This window comes from Cornus florida, unplaced genomic scaffold, assembly GCF_030987335.1.
Source record: "Cornus florida cultivar Cherokee Brave unplaced genomic scaffold, ASM3098733v1 CherokeeBrave_3.0.0_Hap2_Chr02, whole genome shotgun sequence".
Lineage (NCBI taxonomy): Eukaryota > Viridiplantae > Streptophyta > Magnoliopsida > Cornales > Cornaceae > Cornus > Cornus florida.
Window position 1 is genome coordinate 15440971 of NW_026775572.1, and position 21004 is coordinate 15461974.

The following is a 21004-nucleotide window of genomic DNA, read 5'->3' on the forward strand; positions in this document are numbered from 1 at the left end:
ATAGATAATATGCACACGTCCATTTTACAACCAGACTTGAACCAGGCAGTTGGATTGGCGGCTAATGTAATTTCTTTGTCTAAATGTTTTTTTTTTCCCTAGTATGATGCTAATTTCTTAAACTAAATTTGAGGAAGTGGTAGAGACGCTCCTTGCTATCAGACCTAAAATGACGATCCAGCATTGCTGTTACTCAGGTGAAAGAGATAAACTGTCATATAATTACTTTTCAAAGTTTCACTATGCCGCTGAAAACAACATAATAAAGAATCTGACTTTCTAGCTTTTGACCCTTGAATCTACAAAGAATGTATAGCAACAGACGCACGATCTCAGAAATGAATAGAGCAAAGCCACAAATATTGTTGATACCTTACTATTTAGCTATCTCTATAAACAAAGTAAGCTAATCAAAAGGAACAATCATACTGTGTGTGGCCTGCATTATAAAGAATAATTAAAACTGTTGCTTTGCTTCAAAAGTGCAGTTCACGTATGGTTGCATGAAATTCCTTCCAGGGCAATTAATATATCATAGTAGGATAATTATAGTTTCTCTTAATATTACCTTGAAGAGGAACCCAAAGAGAAAAAGTTCCAATGCCCTCAGTATTGCCTTCCATGTAGCTTTTACCCTGTCTGAAACTTTCTAAAATAGTGAAGAAAGGATAACTTCGCCGAATGCAATAATCGATTACCTACATTAACAGAAGCATATATTATATCATCACATGAGTGCAGAAATTATAAGCACATAACACGGATCACTAATTTATCAAGTGAACTTTTTTGGTGTATATGCTATAGAATGAATATTTAAGAGTAACAAGTTACTGTTGTCTTTGCAAAATCATCTGTTTTCTTATAATCATATCCACTTGTACCTCGTATACAAATTCAATAGAAACCCCAGAAACAAAAAGGAAGAAAGGCATCACAAAATATGCCAAGTGTACGCCATTCCACGGAGAATGAGCAATGATTGGGAACACTGACCCAGCATAAGCATAATCCACAAGCCACATAAGCTGAAAGCAAACAATACAGTATATCAATAATATTTATATCCTGAAAAATGGAAAATCACAACTGATGAAATCTATAGTTGATTAAATTATGATAGCATAATTAACAGATATATATCCTAGTAATTAAAGCATGTGTTTAATCTCCAAGGCTTAAAGACTTAGAGCTCCTAATCGCATTCTGACACTAGCATATGCATTTAAATGTAAAATTAAAATGCACACCATGAAAGATTGATACACCAATTCCTTAACAGCTTACTTTTGGGACAAGTGGTTGGTTGACACTTGACATGTGTCAGAATCATAGTTCTGAGATATTTTGGATTCAAGTCTCTTCATTTTCATTTGTTTTCCCTTTTCTGTTTGTTGGTTTGCACTTTGTGTCATGTCTATCTATTTATTTTCGATAAGTGAGAGGGAGCCGCAACTGAGAGGTGCACAAGAGCTTGATATACATTGTAAAGTCCAGTCTTTAATAGCCTAAACATTAAAGAGTAGTGGTTAGTAAATAATAAAAATAAAATAAAACCATGCCATTATCATTTAAAAGATGAAACTTTTACATGAAAAGTACGACTCGAAGTTTCCTTGATTCTCATTATAGCTCGTGCAATGTCAGAAACTCCTTCACAGCTCATATTTCCATATTGATCTAGTTTCATTTTAGTTACCCTTGCGTGGCATGGAAATAAGTAATGAAGATGCAAGGCTATTATCTAGTGTTTATACTGTGAATCAGTAAGATCTTACCTCCTGCTCTAGTGAATTTATTTTCTTTTTAATAGGTAAGACACATTCACACAGCCACTTTGTCCTGATTGGTACTTGAACCCTCAACTTCCTCCTTAGGAAGTGGAGGAGATACCACTCAAAGCAATGCTCTAGAAAAACTAATCATAATATATTTAGAATTGTTACATTACAAGGTAATTGAACTTGTATTAATGCATTAAGAAATCTAGATTTGCAAAATATCTATCCTCATTAATCTTAAATGTACTAGTTGACTTGCAATTTTGTACAGTTTTTTTAGGCAAACCACCGAAAATCAACAATACAGATTCCTCGAACTTTTCTACCAGTTCAAATTCACTATAAAAAACCAATCACACAGGAGATAATTGATTCTAATCACTCAAACAAAGAAATTCAAATTCAAATAGACAATGACATAATTTTTCTAATTTTTTTGGTTTCTGAGAGAAGATGAGAAATTTCTTTAAAACATTTTTTTTCTGTAAACTCTAAATTTCTATGTGGCTGAACAGAAGGTATTAACATCTTAGGAATGAAAGAAAAGATAAATCCGTTGTCTAAAAGGACTTCCATTGAATAAAAACTTCAACTCAATTCAAAACTTCTAATCCATAATCAAATTCAAATAAGATTAAAGTGATAACACAATTACAGATTTATAGTGCACAATAGGAAACAATAAAGAACAATAACACAACGGTTCAAAGTGACAGCAAGAACTGAAAAAATAAAAAGATAGAAATGCAAACTAAAATAAATCGAAATCAAAAGCATTGAAGATGAAAGAACAGCTTCACCAAGACAGAGAGGCCATGAAAAACATCGAGAGACACAACACGAACAGTTCTAGCTCTTCTTTTGGTGACGATCTCTGGTTGTTCTGCGTGGTTCACTAGCGGCTCGTATTCGGACATTCTGGCCCAAATTTTGAAGTTTGCTCTCAACTCACTTTCAGACTCCGACTTCAATAATAAGGAGTAGGAGAAGAAGACAACACGACGAAAGAGAGGAGACGCAGTTTTTGGTTAAAGGACCCAATTTTGGTTGGATGGAATAAAAAGTGCAAGTCAAAATGTCAATAGTGTTACACATACTTTGTTGGACCAATATCTTTTTGCTGACGCTGACTCGCTGAGTGAAACGTAGAAATTAGTCACGCACGATTTGAGTGTTTTTTTTTAAAGAAAGAACAAATTTAAAATGTATAAAGTCTGCACATTCAGCTTAAATCTAGGTAAAAAAAAAAAAATTTAAATCTAATAAAACAATCTTTATACTAATCTAATAACATAAAATGATAAAATCAGAATCAAAGTAGTCAGCTAAAGTCTTGCTGGGAGTCTTTATTTTTTTTCTTTTTTTTTTTTTAAACTCTGTTGGCCCCAAGTTATGATGTGATTTTGTTAAAAACACATATAATTAATTTACCAAAGAAAAAAAATATGCAAACTAATCATTATTTTATTTACACTTAAATTCACATTTAGTTTATATACTTTCTCCGTTGGATCTTACTTGTGTCATAAGAAAATCACACGATTGCAAATAAATATTATTGACTTTTCAAATTAAGAATGATATATTAATTAGTATAAATATATACATAAAAATTAAATATATTAGATAAAGGAAAAAAACTAGCAATTGCAGTTGAGAGGCATAATAGAAACTATTGCAAAGTAATTATTTTCTCGCTGATAACCTTTCTCATTCGAATATGGGAGATAGCAATAACTGTACAATAAATTCAATTATTGATAACTTTGGGATTGCTTTGTAGTTCTGAAATTACTTTCATTTTAAAAAATTGTGGTACATTATTTTTGGTGAATATTTTTTTTTCATAAAGGTGGTAGAGATTAGGTCTAAAAAACCCGTTTAAGTAAAATTAAGAATTGTAATTTTTAAAATTGCATTACGAGTAGAGATTCATATTTTTACGCAACTAATTTTCTTTTAAATAATTTAATTCATTTATATTTTTTACAAATATAATTTTATCCCTTCTTTAAACAAATAGCAAACAATATCTGGGACTTGGAACAAACTAAGATTTTAGTTTATTTTTGAGTCTCCAAATCAGATACAAATTAATCATCATTAAAATATGTTTAACTCATTTATATTTTAGTATTTAATACAAATTTCATATCGTAAACAAATATTATAAACAAAATATGTGATGTTTAAAAAAAAATTAAAAAAAATAAGTAAAACAGAAATAAAAAACCAATACAAGTCGATCTTTATAAATTATTGAACTAAATGAAATTTTATAATATTTAATATTAGGGAATTAGCATATGTTTAATTTAAGAATAATATAGTAAAATTAGAAATAAAAGTGTTTTAAGCAACATTATTATCAAGCAAAATTAAAAATATTTCAAGTATAAAAAGTATTTTATACAATGTATTACAAGCGTTTTTAACATTCTAACAGCAATCTCGAAAGGGCTCTGCTCTTAATATCCTAAAGTTAGTTACAAAATCAATTGAGTCTTAATAAAAAAGCACTACTCCATTTTTTTTTTTTTCTTTCTTTCTTTCTTTCTCTTTTTTTTTGTTTAAGAGCTGATTATTTTAGCGAATACGAAACTGTTTGGAAAGACTGAATCTGAAAATTTTGGTCAAACTTCTGTATGCTTGTACTTTATTACGTCCTTTTATTCTTAATAAAAAGAGAGAAGTGAAGGGTGTAAAATATCAAAAAGTAAAAAAATTAATAATAAATAAAATACCAAAAGAACAGTACCTGAAATTATATATTTTTTTTTGGAAAGTCAGTACCTGAAATTTTCTCTGTGTATTATGCATGTAATTTCTTGTGGATTTTTTTTTTTTTTACACCATTGCTTAAGAGTATAGAAATCACGTCTCTAACTTTTGATTATGATTATTGTTTTTAGAATAAAGTGTATTTAACTCTCCTTGACTTTTACCGTTTTGCAGTAAATCCTCTATTTTTTTTGGGTCAAAAAAATCCTCTCAACTAATCAAGTGGGTGATTTTAAAATTTTTTACCAAAAATAACCCCCACTAATCAAGTCAACGTGGTTTTAAGCAATTTGCCCAATTGGGTGAATTTAGCTAGTTTTCTGTTTTTTTTTCCGCTTTCTCAAATAATAATCTTTTAAATTATATTTTTTGTTATATGTATCACTATACTTTTAATTAAAGAAAAATATAGAAGAAAATTGAAAAAGTATAATTTTATAGTTATGAGTGCAACTAAGGGTGGCCACGGATTGAATTGGATTGGATTAGGCATCAATTCAAATCTAATTGATCCGCTCCCAACAGATTAAAAAAATCTGAATCCCCCACCAATCCATTATCCCACAGATCGGATCAAATCCGTTGAATGACGGATCAGATCTGATTGGAATTTTTCCTAAATAGTTCAATATTATTATTTTTTTAACCATAACCCAATATATAAAATTAAATTTATCACCATTAATTCATATATTTAAATGATCATTAACTAATACATTCTTATAATCCATTAAATGATCATCAATTAATTAAATTAACTAATACATTATTTGAATATATATATATAAAAATCTCGGATCAAATTTTTAACAGCTCAATCCGTGATTCGATCCGTAAGCTTCAAATTCAATTTTTTTTGAATCTGCCACCGATTCGAACTGATCGACCCGAATCGCAGTTGCGGATTATTTATCCACCCCTAAATGCAACTATATATAAATTCAAATCTTATACGTTTACTCATATTATATATTATTATATATCATTATATCATTATTATATTTTTTATTTTATATAATGTGTGTGTGTATAACTATATGAGATGGACATTTGATAAAATAAAATAAAAAATAGATAAAAAATGAATTTAATTTTAAAAAATTTAATTAAATGGCATAAAATAATAGGCTCTTCTCTTTCTCTTCTTCTTCTTCTTCTTCTTCCTTTTTTAACAGAAAAAAAAAAAAAAAAAAAAATGACAAAAATGAATATTATAATATTTAAATATGTTAGAGATATGCTAAACAAATAGTGTATATTTGCACTCATAACCATCTATGCATGTAGCTTTTTTATTTTCGGCCTGTGGCCCATCGCTGTTCATTATTACACCAATATATACAAATTGCTTGACGGGAAAAAAATAAAAATAAAAATAAAAACTCTTAAACTTGACAATGAAGATGCTAGCTCTTATCTCAGAAATTGAGGAAGGATATGTACACATATACCAATTAAGTTAAGATTGTGAAAGGTAAGACGGAAAATGTTATTGAAATTAAATAGTTGTTAATTTCATGGGAAAGAAAGAAATATTATCTCCTGTCGAGAGTTTAGTTCATGCCAAAATTCTTACAAAAGGATAAAAAAATATAAGTCACAATGAGCGGAAGTACAAAAGAGATTGTTTAATTTTTCTTACATGAAATGTAAAGAATTATAAAATAATAACACACATCTAATATTTTTAAACTTAAATAAGAAAATAAAAATGAACAATATGCTAATGACATGTTATTCTTGTTTAACATTGTAGGTTAATTGTTCACATTTTTTATTTTTTTTATTCAGTATTAAGCACATTTGATTATTATCTCAAAAAACAATATCACATATAGTTGTTCATAATTCAATTAATGAGAAATCATTGTGAATCTGAGATTTCATAAATTGCATTCGTGATTTGAAAAAATTAAATTCGCTAATTATAGAAAGATTTACTTGCAAAACATCAATTCGTACGCAAAGCGCGATAGTGATACCACTTCGAAAGAATGGTACCACTTAAGTAAAAACCCTACCCTAATGGAATATAGTCCAACCAACCCGTGGACTTCAGCATTAGAGTTCCTGAATTCAAATTTTTATGTGTAGTATAAATAATTTTCTAGGAATATGAATAGTTAGACTGTACTTTCTAAAAACCACTCTTCTAAAGGCATTAGTATACAATAATTTTTTATTTTTCCTGGAAATTGTTAGCATACAAGAATTGGTAAGGCATTTACTTAAAATGTTATGTACATTTCAATTTATTTAGACTCCACCTCTTACCAATTTAGATCCATAAATGAATAACATCAACCTTTGAGATAGATTTATTCTCTAAATTTTGTTTCTTGTGTTTTTATCTGCATCTTTAAAAATCATGTTGTCCTGGAAAGCTTTCTTCATGTTGATGCATTAGTGATTCATAAACTCAATCCGGGAAAGTAGTGAAACAAACATACTTAATTGTAATAATTATTATTATTGTTATTTTTCTTTTAATAGATACGAAGAGTTTGTGTTTAGAGGTGCAAATGAGCCCCACTACATGAGCTTGGTTCGTCTAAAATTCACTTGAGTTCGTTCATTAAGTAAATAACTTAAATTTAAATTTAATTTTTAAGATAATTAGTGAACGAGCGAATCCCGACTACTATCGAGGCTTGCTCGTCTGGCCTCGTGAATTTGAACTAGTATTGGGAGTCTTTATTTTTTCTTTTAAAACTCTGTTGGCCGGCCCAAGTTATGATATGATTTTGTTAAAAACACATATAATTAATTTACCCCAAAAAAAATCACAAACTAATCATTATTTTATTTACACTTAAATTCACATTTTAATTCATGTACTTTCACTGTTGGATCTTACTTGGGCCATAAGGAAATCACACGATTGTAAATAAATATTATTGATTTTTCAAATTAAGACGGATATATTAATTAGTATAATCATATACATAAAAATTAAATATATTAAATAAAGGGAAAAAAAAAAATATAGCATCTACAGTTGAGAGACATACTGTAAACTATTGCAAAGTCAGTATTTTCTCACGGATATGGAAGATGGCAATAACTTCACAATAAATTCCAATTATTAATAGGAGACGTCTCTTCTACATGCGTTTGTACATCTCAAACTTTAAATCAAATTTAAAGACATCAAGGAACTCCAAATTGATGATAGTTTGCCTTTGACTTTATTAGCTTGATTAATGTGATGTTTAGCAGCAGCGAATTTAAATAATTTAGTATAAAACTTAAACTAAATTTATTTTAATTTCAAATTCAATATACTCAATTCGATACTTAGAACCACAACATAAAGTTAAATTTAAAATCATTCTACAAAATTTATATTTGTACTTATCTTAAAATAGTTACAAATTTAGTCGGGGCCTAATAAATATACTCTTCACAATTTATCTTTTAATATTGGGTTGCTACAAAAAGTGATAATAAAAATTACTTGGTTCATTTTAAGTTTGAGATTACATGTTTACATGAGATATTATAATTTATAACAGTATATATAGAATTTTCAACGCCCAACTATATACACAAACTCGTACCCATATTACCGAGCATACTCATCATTTTAATAATTTAAATATAAAATTGTTGAAAGTATATATATATATATATATATATATATATGCATATTTTGTTCAAGTTAGCTAACTATCAAAATTTTCAGGATCCCACCTCTCTTCCCTGGTACTTTTTCATGCCCTTTTGTTCTTAATAAAAGATAGGAGTATAAGTGGTGTAGAAATTACAAAAATGGAGTGTAATATGAAAAGAACAATACTTGAATTTTTCTGTATGATATAATTTTATTTATTTGTTCCTCTATAATATAGAAATCAAGTATTTTATTTTTAAAATTTAAATTTAAATTTAAATTTATTTCAGTAAACCAGTAAGAAGACTTTTATTTCAATTTTTTAAAAGGACAACTTCGAGAATGTTCTTTTATTTTATTTTTTCATACTCAACGGTCAAATGACTTCTCTATTTGCATAGAGAATCTGGAGACAACGACAGAATTTATTTACCTTTTGACGAAATTGACCTGGTTTCTATCCCTATCCATATAACACCGATTTTTATTTTTTATTTATTTTTAAGTTAAAATAATTATTTACACATTCTACGATATTTTAATTACTGATTTTTCTTTTGGAAAGAAAGGGGTGATAGTATCACCGTGATACTGCTAGGCCAATTGGTCATTTGGTACACCGACTTATTTTGTTAAAAAGTAGTCCGACCTTTTTTTTGAATTATACGTGTAATTAGTAAATTACTTCTTCCATATATTTTTCTTAAATATGTCATTATATATCACATTAATGCCCATTGTAGATATGCATGTATAATGCGCTTATAAATAATTAAAAATATAAAATAAATCCTTACAACAAGTGTCCAGTGTTTTATAAAATAAATGCTGAAGAGACTGTGTTTTACTAATTTTTAGTGAATTTCAAATTCATTCAAAACTTATTTAAATGTTATAATAATTGTATACGAGGAGAGTAAATGAAGCAATACATAAATCATCTTTATCGAAAACTGCATATCCTTGTTTTAAAAGTATGAATATTTTTAAGTGAGCAATGAACACTCGTAATTAAGTGTTCGAATATTTTTAACCTATCTAAACTTATATAACATATTTTTTAATTTCTAACACGTATTTAATATTTTTCATATGATATTTTTTAAGTACTTCGATTGCATATCCGACAAATCTGAAATACTTCATAACATATTTTTAACAAATTTAAATATAAAAATATAATTTTTTCAACAATAATAATATAATATAATATTATTATTATTGGTTCATAGTCAATATGTGTTGCTTGTACTGATGGAGTAAAAAAAAGGTTCTAATAAAGAGTGTGTCCGTGAACAACAACAAAATAAAATATTTTCAAACTACCCTAATAAAGAGTTATAAACTTTGGCATTATTTTGATATTTCAATAATAAAAAAAAAAATGCTAATATTTTAATCTGGTTTTTTTTTTTAATAACTAAGAATAAATTTATAATTTAGAAAGATAAATAGAAATTGAGGTCACATTTGACATGATTAGTCGCAAAATTTTGTAGTATACCAATTAAGATGGCATAATTAATGAATGACAATTTCAGAAAATCTTTGATTTAAACTACTAGCACCAGGTACCCGTAAATTGAGTCTGAACTAGGGTATTAGCGTCCATATGTTGTGTTGTCTGACACCTGCCAACACAAGGGAAGCACCTTCTTTAATGGGCAGATATAGAGAGAGACTCACGTCACGTTTCTTTGCGACAGAATTTGTTTTTGTTTTTGTCTTTTTTTTAGATTAATTACAATGGCACCCCATAAAATTTGCTATAATAATATCTATATACAAGTTGAACCTTTTTTAAATAATGACGCTCCCTTAATTTGAATAAAGTTAACAAAAACACCCCAATTAATCACCGTCACATCTGATACATAATAAAATGACATTTTTGCCCTTTAACTTATGTAATTAATGAAATTACTTTTTTAACCCTAATATAATATTTATATAATAATAATAATAAAAAAAATATCAAACCAAAAAAAATATCGAACTATGAATGTCGTGTGTGTGTGTGTATATATATATATCATCACCCACCATCACCATCACGATCTGAAGAAGCATGGTGAAGGCTCCGTGGCAAAGGCTTCAAAGGTTCTAATGAGGGTTACGCTTCTTTGTTCGGCCGTAGATTCGGTTAATGGGATTCTCTTCCTGGTGGACCTATCAATCGAGGGATCAAAAGGGCTCACAGCCTCAGTGTATGTATATATGTATTGATGGTAATTAATTGGTTTAGGTGCGATGGCGATAGCTCCGCGGCCGGTGGAGAATTAACGGCCGGCGAGGCATCAAGATCTGTGATGACCGGCTATTCATCGAGATATCTTTCGATGTCGTTCTTACCCAAAACCTATGAGCTTGCTGATGGATCGTACAACTAATGACATGATCTGGTGGAACGAAGACGGATCAACCTTAATCATTTGGAATTGACTGAGTTCGCTGAAGATTTTGCTGCTTTAATTCGCTAGAGATTTACTGCCTTAATTTTTCAAACATAATAATTTTTTAACACCCATGAAATGGAGAAAATAGATAAGATAGTAGCCTTACTAGGTTTCACCATTTATGATATATGGATGGGGTGAGAGGAGAGAGAGTGTGTGTGGCAAGGTTTACTATTGGTTATAAGGGCAAAACTGTTATTTAAGAGTTTTAATATTTTACATTTTGATTTAATAAAATATTGAAGGGCAATCTTGACTTTTCACCTCTTTTAAAGGGCTGTTTGAATTCAATTTCTAACAGGGTGTGTCATTGTTCAAAAAAAACTTAACTTGTATATGGCTATAATTATGACAAACTTTATGAGGTGTCACTGTAATTAATCTTTTTTTTTTCACGACACTGACCTCGTCTTTAACTCCATCCATTTAATATGACCTTGATTAAAACTAGTTAGTCTACTTTATTTAAAATTGCAGTTAATTATTCCATATATTTTTCTAAAATAGTCACTAATTAAAGCCTAGGTTAGTTACAGACACTTAAATTTCTCCCTCAGTTGACATACTTTTATTGTTGGATCTTATTTGGGTCAGGAGTGTTAATTGCAATCGCGTTTGAGACTGTCTTTTTATAATCACGCTTTTTATTGGTCACAATTCTTATAATTATACGTTCATTTATGAAATATTCTTTAACTTTATGAAAATTAAAAATATAAATTTTTAAGACAAAATTATCCTTTAACTTTTTCTTATCTCTCTCTTTTTATTTCCTCTTAGTTTTATTCCTTATATCAACAATATTCTACATTGCAAAAAAAAATAAAAAAAATACACAAACACGAATATATTATTTTCTTTCTTTTTGGATTGTCAAAACAAATAATATTACAGGAATGGTTTTTTTTTTATTTCCTTTTTTAAATTATATTTTAACTATATATACATGCATTATATATGGATTCACATTCAATTCCTATTCATTTAGTTTTTTCTTCTATTTTTTTTCTCTCCTTGTTTAATTGATATACATGTATATATATAATATGTAATATATATATATATATATATATATATATATATATATATATATATAACTAACTTCATATACGTATAAGTTTTTTAATTATATTTTTTTCTCTCCTCACTCAATCACAATGTACATGTATGTATGTATATATATATGTATAAACAACTACTTTTATGTCATTTTATATAATATATATATATATATATATATATATATATATCACTATACATACGTATAAGTTTTTTATGTCACTTTAGAGCACTTATATATATAGTTAAAATATAATTTTTTTAAAAAATAAAATAAAATAATCAATTCTCATAATGTTACTCGTTTTGGCAAATCTAAAAAGAAAGAAAATAATATATTCCCATTTTTTTTTTTGCAATCTAGAATGTTAGGTATATATCTATATATGTGCATGTGGCGGTTTGTACGTATATATACCGGATAAAACTAATGAAAAGGGAATAAAAAGGGAGAAATAAAAAAAGATTAAAGGGCCAATTTATCTTAAAAATTTATAATTTTAGTTTTTATAAAAATAGGAAACATCTCATAAATAAACATATAATTATAAAAATTGTGATCAACTGTGAAAGGACAGTTACAAGCGCGCAATTAGCACTCCTCAAAGAGTAATTCAATGGTAATTAAATATTCTTGACTTTTCAAATTAATATGAGAGAGAGTCTCGCACAGTCATGACGTGGTATAAAATAGACCATTCGATGGAGCGAGGAGACTTGGCACAGTCATTAGAGAGCCTGTGGCCCACCACTATACATTATTACACCAATACATACAAATTACTCGACGGAAAAAAATAAAAATAAAAACTCGTAACTTGTTATCTCAGAAATTCCATGTTCCGCAAATAGTTGAGGAAAGATATGTATATAAATACCAATTAAGCTAAGACTTTGAAAAGTAAGACGGAAAGTTTTACTGAAATTAAATAGTTGTTAGTTTTAAGGGAAATATTATTTATTTATTTATTTATTTTTGTTCGTGATTGTTCATGTCAAAACTCTTATGAAAGGATAAAAATTTAAGTCATAACGAATGGGAGTTTGAAAACGGTAAGATTTGGTCTCTACATTTGTATAGTATTGAGTGGAAATAAAATAGAAAATGTGTTTGAATTATTAGTAACATTATTTATTTTGTATTAAAAGATATATAATATTAATATTAATATTAATTAAAAAGCAAAAATTATATCATATCTTTTATTTATAAAGAAATGCGACTTAAAAAATTCATTTATTTATTCTAGATTCTTAAAAAGAGATTGTTTAATTTTTCATATATAAAATTATTACTTTAAAGAATTACTACTAAAAATAATAAATATCTTAACTAATAAAAGTAAAACTAAAAATATCAATATATTTTGTTTGCAATATATATGTATCTATATAATGTACACACATCTAATATTTTTAAACTTAAATAAGAAAACTAAAATGAAGAATATGGTAATGACATGTTATTCTTGTTTAACATTAGGTAAATTATTCACATTTTAAATCTTTTTTATTCAGTGTTAAGCACGCCTGGTTATTGTCTCAAAAAATCAATATTAGTCGTCCATAATTCAATTAATGAGAAATCGTTGTGAATTCTATAATTCATAAATTGAATTCGTGAATTGAAAAAATTAAATTCGCGAATTATAGAAAGATTTGCTCTCAAAACACTAATTCGTGCACGAATAATAGTGATGCCATTTCGAAAGAATTGTGCCACTTAGATAAAAACCCTACCCTAATGGGATAGACTCCAACCAACTGGTGGTCTTCAACATTAGAGATCCATAATCCAAATTTACCGTGTAGTATAAATAAGTTTCAAGGAATATGAATAGGTACACTATACTTTCTAAAAACCACTCTTCTTAAGGCATTAGTGTACAATAATTTTTTATTTTTCCCAGAAATTGTTAGCATATGAGAATTGGTAAGGCATCTACTTAGAATGATATGTACATTTCAATTTACTCAAGACTCCATCTCTTACCAATTTAGATCTATAAATGAATAACATCAACCTTTGAGATAGATTTATTCTCAAAATTTTGTTTCTTGTGTTTTTATCTGCGTCTTTAAAAATTATGTTGTCATGAAAGCTTTCTTCATGCATGTTGATGTAATAGTGATTCATAAACTCATTCCGGGAAAGTAGTGAAACAAACTTACCTAATTGTAATAATTATTATTATCTTTATTTTTCTTCTAATAGATAGAAGAGTTTGTGTTTAGAGGTCAATAAGCTAGAGTTTGGTTCGTCTAAAATTCTACTCCAGTTTGTTCATTAAGTAAATAATTTAAATTTAAATTCAATTTCTAAGATAATTAATGAACAAGTCAATCCCGATTAGTATTGGGTCGGTTTGTCTAACCTTGTAAACTTTAACTCGTATAAATTTAAATATGTTCATGAATATAAGTTGATAAATGCGTTGACTTATAATTTTTTCCAAACTACCCTAATAAAGAATTAAAAACTTTGGCATTATTTTGATATTTCAATAATAATAAAAAAAAACTGCTAATATTTTAATTTGGTTTTTTTTTTGATAAATAATTAAAAATTTATAATTTAGAAAGATAAATAGAAATTGAGGTCACGTATTTGACATGATTAGTCGCAAAATTTTGTAGTATACCAATTAAGATGACATAGTTAATGAAAGGCAATTTCAGAAAATCTTTGGTTTAAACTACTGGTGCGTAAATTGAGACTGAAGTAGGGTATTAGTGTCCATATATTGTGGTGTCTGACACCTGCCAACACAAGGGAAGCACCTCCTTTAATGGGCAGCTATAAGAGAGACGAGAGAGAGAGAGAGAGAGAGACTCACGTGGTTAAAAGTAGTCACGTTTCTTTGCACATAATTTGTTTTTTTTTTTGACGACACTGACCTCGGCTTTATCTCCATTCATTTATCTCATCTTGATTAAAACTAGTTAGTCCACCTTATTTAAACTTGCAATTAATTATTTCATATATTTTTCTTAAGTACGTCACTATTATAACATTATTATGCCCATTGGAAATAGAGTAATGATGGAGGGTTTAACAATGGGGACAAATTCGATTAAATTTATATAATTAGAAATTAAGCTCAATAATTTAGTCCGAATTAAAGTTTTTAGTAATTTAATTCACGTCATTATTGAGAAGTCATAATCCCTTATTAGTTTCAATCAAAATATCAATTTGGATCACATTTTATATAATTGAACCATGATTTGAAATTGGCTCATTTTATTTGAGTCAATTTTAAAAATTTGCAAAATTAGCTTATAAAGTGTATGTATGTTATCAATTTCAGTCAAATAACTTAAATCAATGATTTACTGATAAGATTTAATTAATTTTACTTATAGACACTTAAATTCACCTCTCAATTGACACACTTTAATTGTTGGATCTTACTTGGGTCATAAGAATAATTCAATGGTAAATAAGTATTCTTGACATTTCAAATTAATATGCTTTTTGTTGGTGTTATTATTATTATTGATAAATTGTTTTACTTAAAATAATCATACATACTCATAAAATATCTAATTTAAAAAGATAAATAGAAATGGGGCTCACATATTGACATGATTAGTCTAAAAAAAATTATAATAATGATAATGTACTAATTAAGATGATATAATTAATGGAGAAATTTTTTGATTTTAATACGAAATGATAATGGATAAGGGTATTATTGTTCATAAATTGAGTTATTCGACTCTTACCAACCCATAAGAGTGTAAGGCAAAGGTGGAAACACATCCCTCAATTGCGCATTAATGATAAAGTGACAGATGAAAAAACATGGAGCTTATGTTACCGTAATGAGTTGGCATAATATTGCCCCTTTGATGGAAAGGTACAGCTTCAGGATTTTGACACGTAGAGTGATATATATATATATATATATCTACATCTACGGTGTCGTCCCCTCCATTTACCTACACTGTTGCATAGCACTGAAAATCCTAGTTCACTCCCTGAAAATCCAAAATGAGATGAGTTACTATTTCAAGAGTTTGTTCCCAACCTTCCATCTTTTGGACAGATCATTGATTGAATGCCTCCATGAAAACTGGGTTGATCTTCTTCATCTTCAACACTAGAATCATACCACTTGCAGTTGCAACGGCAGGTGCGATTGTGAACACCGATGTCCAAAATTCCATCGCCGGAAAGGAGTTTGCAGCAATGGCCAGGGATTGTATGGTGTTGCTCCTTCAGCCAGGTTGGGAACAAAACTCTTGAAACGTCGCATAGCACTGAAACCCTAGTCCACCCCCTGAAAATAAAAAATGAGTGACTATTTCAAGAGTTTTGTTCCCAACCTTCCATCTTTTGGACAGATCTGGGTCGATGGATTTCATTTAGATGGCCGAGGGAGCCTTGAAGAACACCATTCAATCTCTGGCCGCTGCAAACTCCTTTCCGGCGATGGAATTTTGGACATCGGTGTTCACAATCGCACCTGCCGTTGCAACTGGAAGCGGTGTGATTCTACTTTGAAGATCAAGAAGATCAACCCAGTTTTCATGGAGGCATTCGGTTACTTGTACGGCGTGAACAAGAACGATCCGGTCACCATCACCATATGTGTGCAGTTCATTTTACGGCCAGGTATCCTCTGTATGCCTTCTGCAAGAGAGGCGAGGCATTCGCGGGTTTCATAGGAAGGATCGGGCGTCAGAAATTTGTTTGTTTGTTTGTTTGATTAGGCTTCCGCTTCCGATGTGAAGATGGAGAAGGAATCCGTGATCAGAGATATCGCCGCCAGTTGTATCTGGTTTTTGGTCTCTAATCTTTTTTGTTGTTTTATTTTCTTTTCTTTTTACTTTCTTTATTTTAATGGATGCTGAAGTCATCGTTCTGGGATCTTTATTAAGTATTTTACTCTGTGGGTGAACTCCGTCCTTCTTGGGATTTTAATTAACTAATAGTCGATGATGTGTTTTAATGCTTATGTTAATTTTGTTTTGTTTAACTTAATTTTATTTGGTTCCATGTCTAACTAATTGCCTTAAACCATGTATTTAATTTGGACAATGCTTGAGAATTAAAAAAAAATTTGAAAATAGAATTGTTTGGAATTCAGAAAATATTGTTTTTTTAAAAAAAATCTGAATATATATATATATTGTTATTTAAGTTTCATGTATCTCATTTGTTTCATTTTAGCTTCAAGAGTTTTTGTTTTCAAATTTTATAATTTTCTTGAACTATGATGCAATCTGTTTTAAGCAAGTGACAGTTCAAATCAGCTAAAGTGTGTCAAAGCTTGTATTGATCAAAATTGACATTCAAATGTGGATGATCAAATAATTACAAATTTTAGAAAGAATTACCCAGATAAAAAAATTTAGTCAAGGAGGTTTATTACAAAACATGAAAAATTTAGTCAAGGGAGGTTAATTACAAAACATGAAAGAATTTATTGCTCTTTGCCAGAAGAAGAAGTAAAAGAAGAAGAAGAAGAAGGCCGAAATACAAACACAAAACTTTGCCCACATCTCAGCCTAGGGTTGGGTCTAGTAGGCTGGGCATCATTAGTGAAAGTAACAAAAGGGCAAATTTGGGCCTCAACGTTCACCCTTATCTTTGCAACTTGGCAAAATTAGCAGAAGAGTCCTAAACAATGAACCACTTATGAACCTTGGTAAATTTAGTGGAGAGGACACTCTAATAATGGAGATGAACGTTGTATCAATTAGGCCACCTAAGTTCTATTTTACTTTGTGAGCAAATTATTCTTGTTTTTGCACTCAAAAGTATCATACTTATCTCAAAATTTGTTTGACAATAACAATAATAATAATAATAAAATAAATTGCTGCTTTGTCTCATGGTCTAGTTGTTTCATGCATGTTTGTTGCTCTGTAGGTGGTCCTATTATGTAAGCTGTGTTTTTGTTGAATAAAGGAATTGAGCAGCTCTAGCTGCTTGCTTTGCCAGCTTGTACATTTTCCATTTTCAATATGGTTTGTGGGAACAAGGTTGTGATGTTTATGACACTTAGATTATATGCAATTCCTATATGCATGGTAGATTGCTTTGAAAATCCAGTGTAATTAATCAAGAAGAACATGGCTTACCCACTTCAACAGTTGTATTAAATGGAAGCAGCACCACCTTGGTCCCACCGACCAAATTGGTGTTGCTTGGTGGAGTGCCTGTATAGTTTGAATGGCATTAGAGGGTTGCTCGGGAAATATGTGGTTTAATAAACCCCTCTGGACTGCCCAAAGAAATGGACTTGAAGGAGTGCCATTTTAGGGAGAACAAAAGAGATGTCGTTGACAAAAGCAGCCAATTTTAATTTTGTGATTATTACTTGGCCCTTGACAAGTTTTGTTTCTGGGAACAAGCCTGTGATGCTTATGACACTTATGGAGAGTATAAAATATTAGGTACTTTTACTTAATAGTATATTAGTACTTGGAAGTTCAAACACCTTTTGTAAAGAAAGAATCGGTGCAGACAGTCATTTCGTGAAGATTTTATATAGGTGGCGTTTTTTGAATATTTGGTTAAGCAGTTTTTGAATTTTATTATGAATGTTTTGGATAATTATTTGAACTTGTGATGGGTATGTGGTACTTTTTGGTGATATTTGGTTTAATTATTTTGATAATGCTTTAGACTTGTGGTTAATTTTGTGATGGGTTACTCAATAGAGTTTGTGAACTCCTTAATATTAATCTGTTCCTGCAATGACATTAGGGTTTAATTCTGACCCTCCTAGTTTAACTTTCACCTAAAAATAGGTGCTTAAGACAAACTACAAGCTACCTCATAGTTGTTTTTATACAAGTACTTGGAAATATTAGTAGATTTTTTTTTTTTTTTGTTGGGCTGATGAGCCTGCTTTGAACCTATCGTTAAAAATAATAATAATAATTAAGATTAACTATTCAAACTCACTTATCTTCTAATTGGAACATATGTGAATTATTTTACAAAAAAAAAGAAAAAAAAAAACATATGTGAATTCATAAAAAAATCCGTTCCGAACCAGCAGAACCATGTTACTGTTTTTCTTTTTTGGTTCAAAGTTATTGTTTCGGAATGTTGCTTAACTTTGTTATTACAGTATTAAAAAGGAAAAAACTACTGATAAACTAATCACAAAACAAAAGTCATGTCAAAGGAAAACATAATTAATAACACTCCATAATAAATAAAGAAAAGACAAAAGCATGCCAAAAAATGAGTAATGAAAAAAATATTTAAAAGGTTGCGGAAGGGAAGAAGCTTTGTTTGTAAGCTGATAGTAGTATATCAATCAAACTTGTAAAACACGCATATACTGGAAAAGAAAGAAAATTGAATTGCATATACCAGGAAATCACGTGATTTGTTGCTTTTGTATCTGACACCTGTCACTACATACTGTGCTTGTGTAATTGTGTTGCGTCAGACTATCTCTATCTTATTATTGTGCAGTGGGCAAACCATCATAAAACTGTAATTACATTTATAGCCTTTTATACAATAACAAACATACAATGACACTAAATATAAAAGAAAGAATTGTGAAACATATATTTTATGACAGGAACATGTCATTTCTCATGATATCAGAACAAGAAATTTTTAATAAATTATTATTATTTATCAAACAATACAAATATATATAGATACATGAATATTAAAAAGAGAAAACACATATTTGTGGAGTGTAATAAGATAATAAACTTGATGAATTAGGAAGCATGATGAATAAAAGGTGATCAAATAAAATAAAATGGATAAGATATCACTCATGCATGATGCATGCATGAAAATGATAGGAAATAAGTAAATAAAAAGGAAATGCCATCTTTAGTCTTTTTCTTCGTAGAGAAGAAAAAGAAAAACATACATTTTACTTAGCTGTTAATTTGTTGTAAAAAATATGGATAAAATCTGCAAGTCTCATTCGCATATTTACATATATATATATCATATTCAAATGTGGATGATCAAAAAATTACAAATTTTGGAAAGAATTACCCAGATAAAAAAATTTAGTCAAGGGAGGTTTGTTACAAAACATAAAAGAATTTATTCAAAGCTCAGCCCACATCTCAGCCTATTAGTGAAAATAACAAAAGGGCAAATTTGGGCCTACATATATAGGAAACTCCAATATAAACAAATAGTTTCTTATTTTTATTTCAAAAATGCAACATGCTCCTAGTATCCACGTACCTTGTCTTTGCAACTTGGCAAAATTAGCGGAAGAGTCATGAACCACTTATGAACCTTGGTAAATTTAATGGAGACGAATGTTCTAATAATGGAGATCTATCGATTAGGCCACAAAATAATACCTAAGTTTTATTTTATTTTGTGAGCAAATTATTCTTGTTTTTGTATTCAAAAACATCATTTTGCACTCAAAAGCACCATACTTATCTCAAAATTTGTTCGACAATAATAATAATAATAATAATAATAAAATAAATAAAAAGCATTGCGTAAGTGTTTTGGCATTGGATATTATAGGAAATTTAACTGGACTAGTTCGTTGCTATCATAAACTGACCGATTAGACTTCTATTTATTTTATATTTTACAATTATAATCTAAGCAAGCCCAACCAAAAGTTACCAGAAACCCTTTTCTTTCTCAAATTTTACAAAGACATGCATGTGTTACTAATATCAAACAATGGGTAAATTAAAGTGAACAAGTTAAACTAAACCTCCGGTCCCACATTTAATGCTGACATATGCCGGATCTAAATAGTACTCCGTATGAAAATTATATTACAACAAACATTTCAATATCAAATCATCTTTGATTATAAAATTTTAGGCGCTAACAATTTTACTATTATACATTCAATAAGACAATTTATATAACAATAAATTCTAATTAAACAAATAAATTAAAAAAATACTTTTAGATATCAGTATTTCCCAACAAACTCTTTCCCAATTTTGAGGAGATGATTAAAAATAAAAGAAAATCTTTTAAGTTTCTTATTGCAATAATGTTTATGGTATTTTTTTAAAAAAGTTTTAATTTTAGCAAATAATCTCATTAACTCGGTATTTAAAATTCAGCCAATATCATACAAGTGTTCAGATTAATAATTTCGGCACCTAAAATTTCAAACTCTTCCAATTTAGATAGACAATCGCATGATTCTTCTACTTTTATGGTTGCTGAGGGAAGATGAGAAAGAAGAAGGGGAAAAAAACTTTCATTGAAACTTTTCATTATCCATATAATTCTTTTTTTGTTTCTTTACTCTCTCGATTTATCTGCAGCTGAACAGAAGGTAATAACATCTTAAAAATAAAAGAAAAGATAAATGTGTTGACTA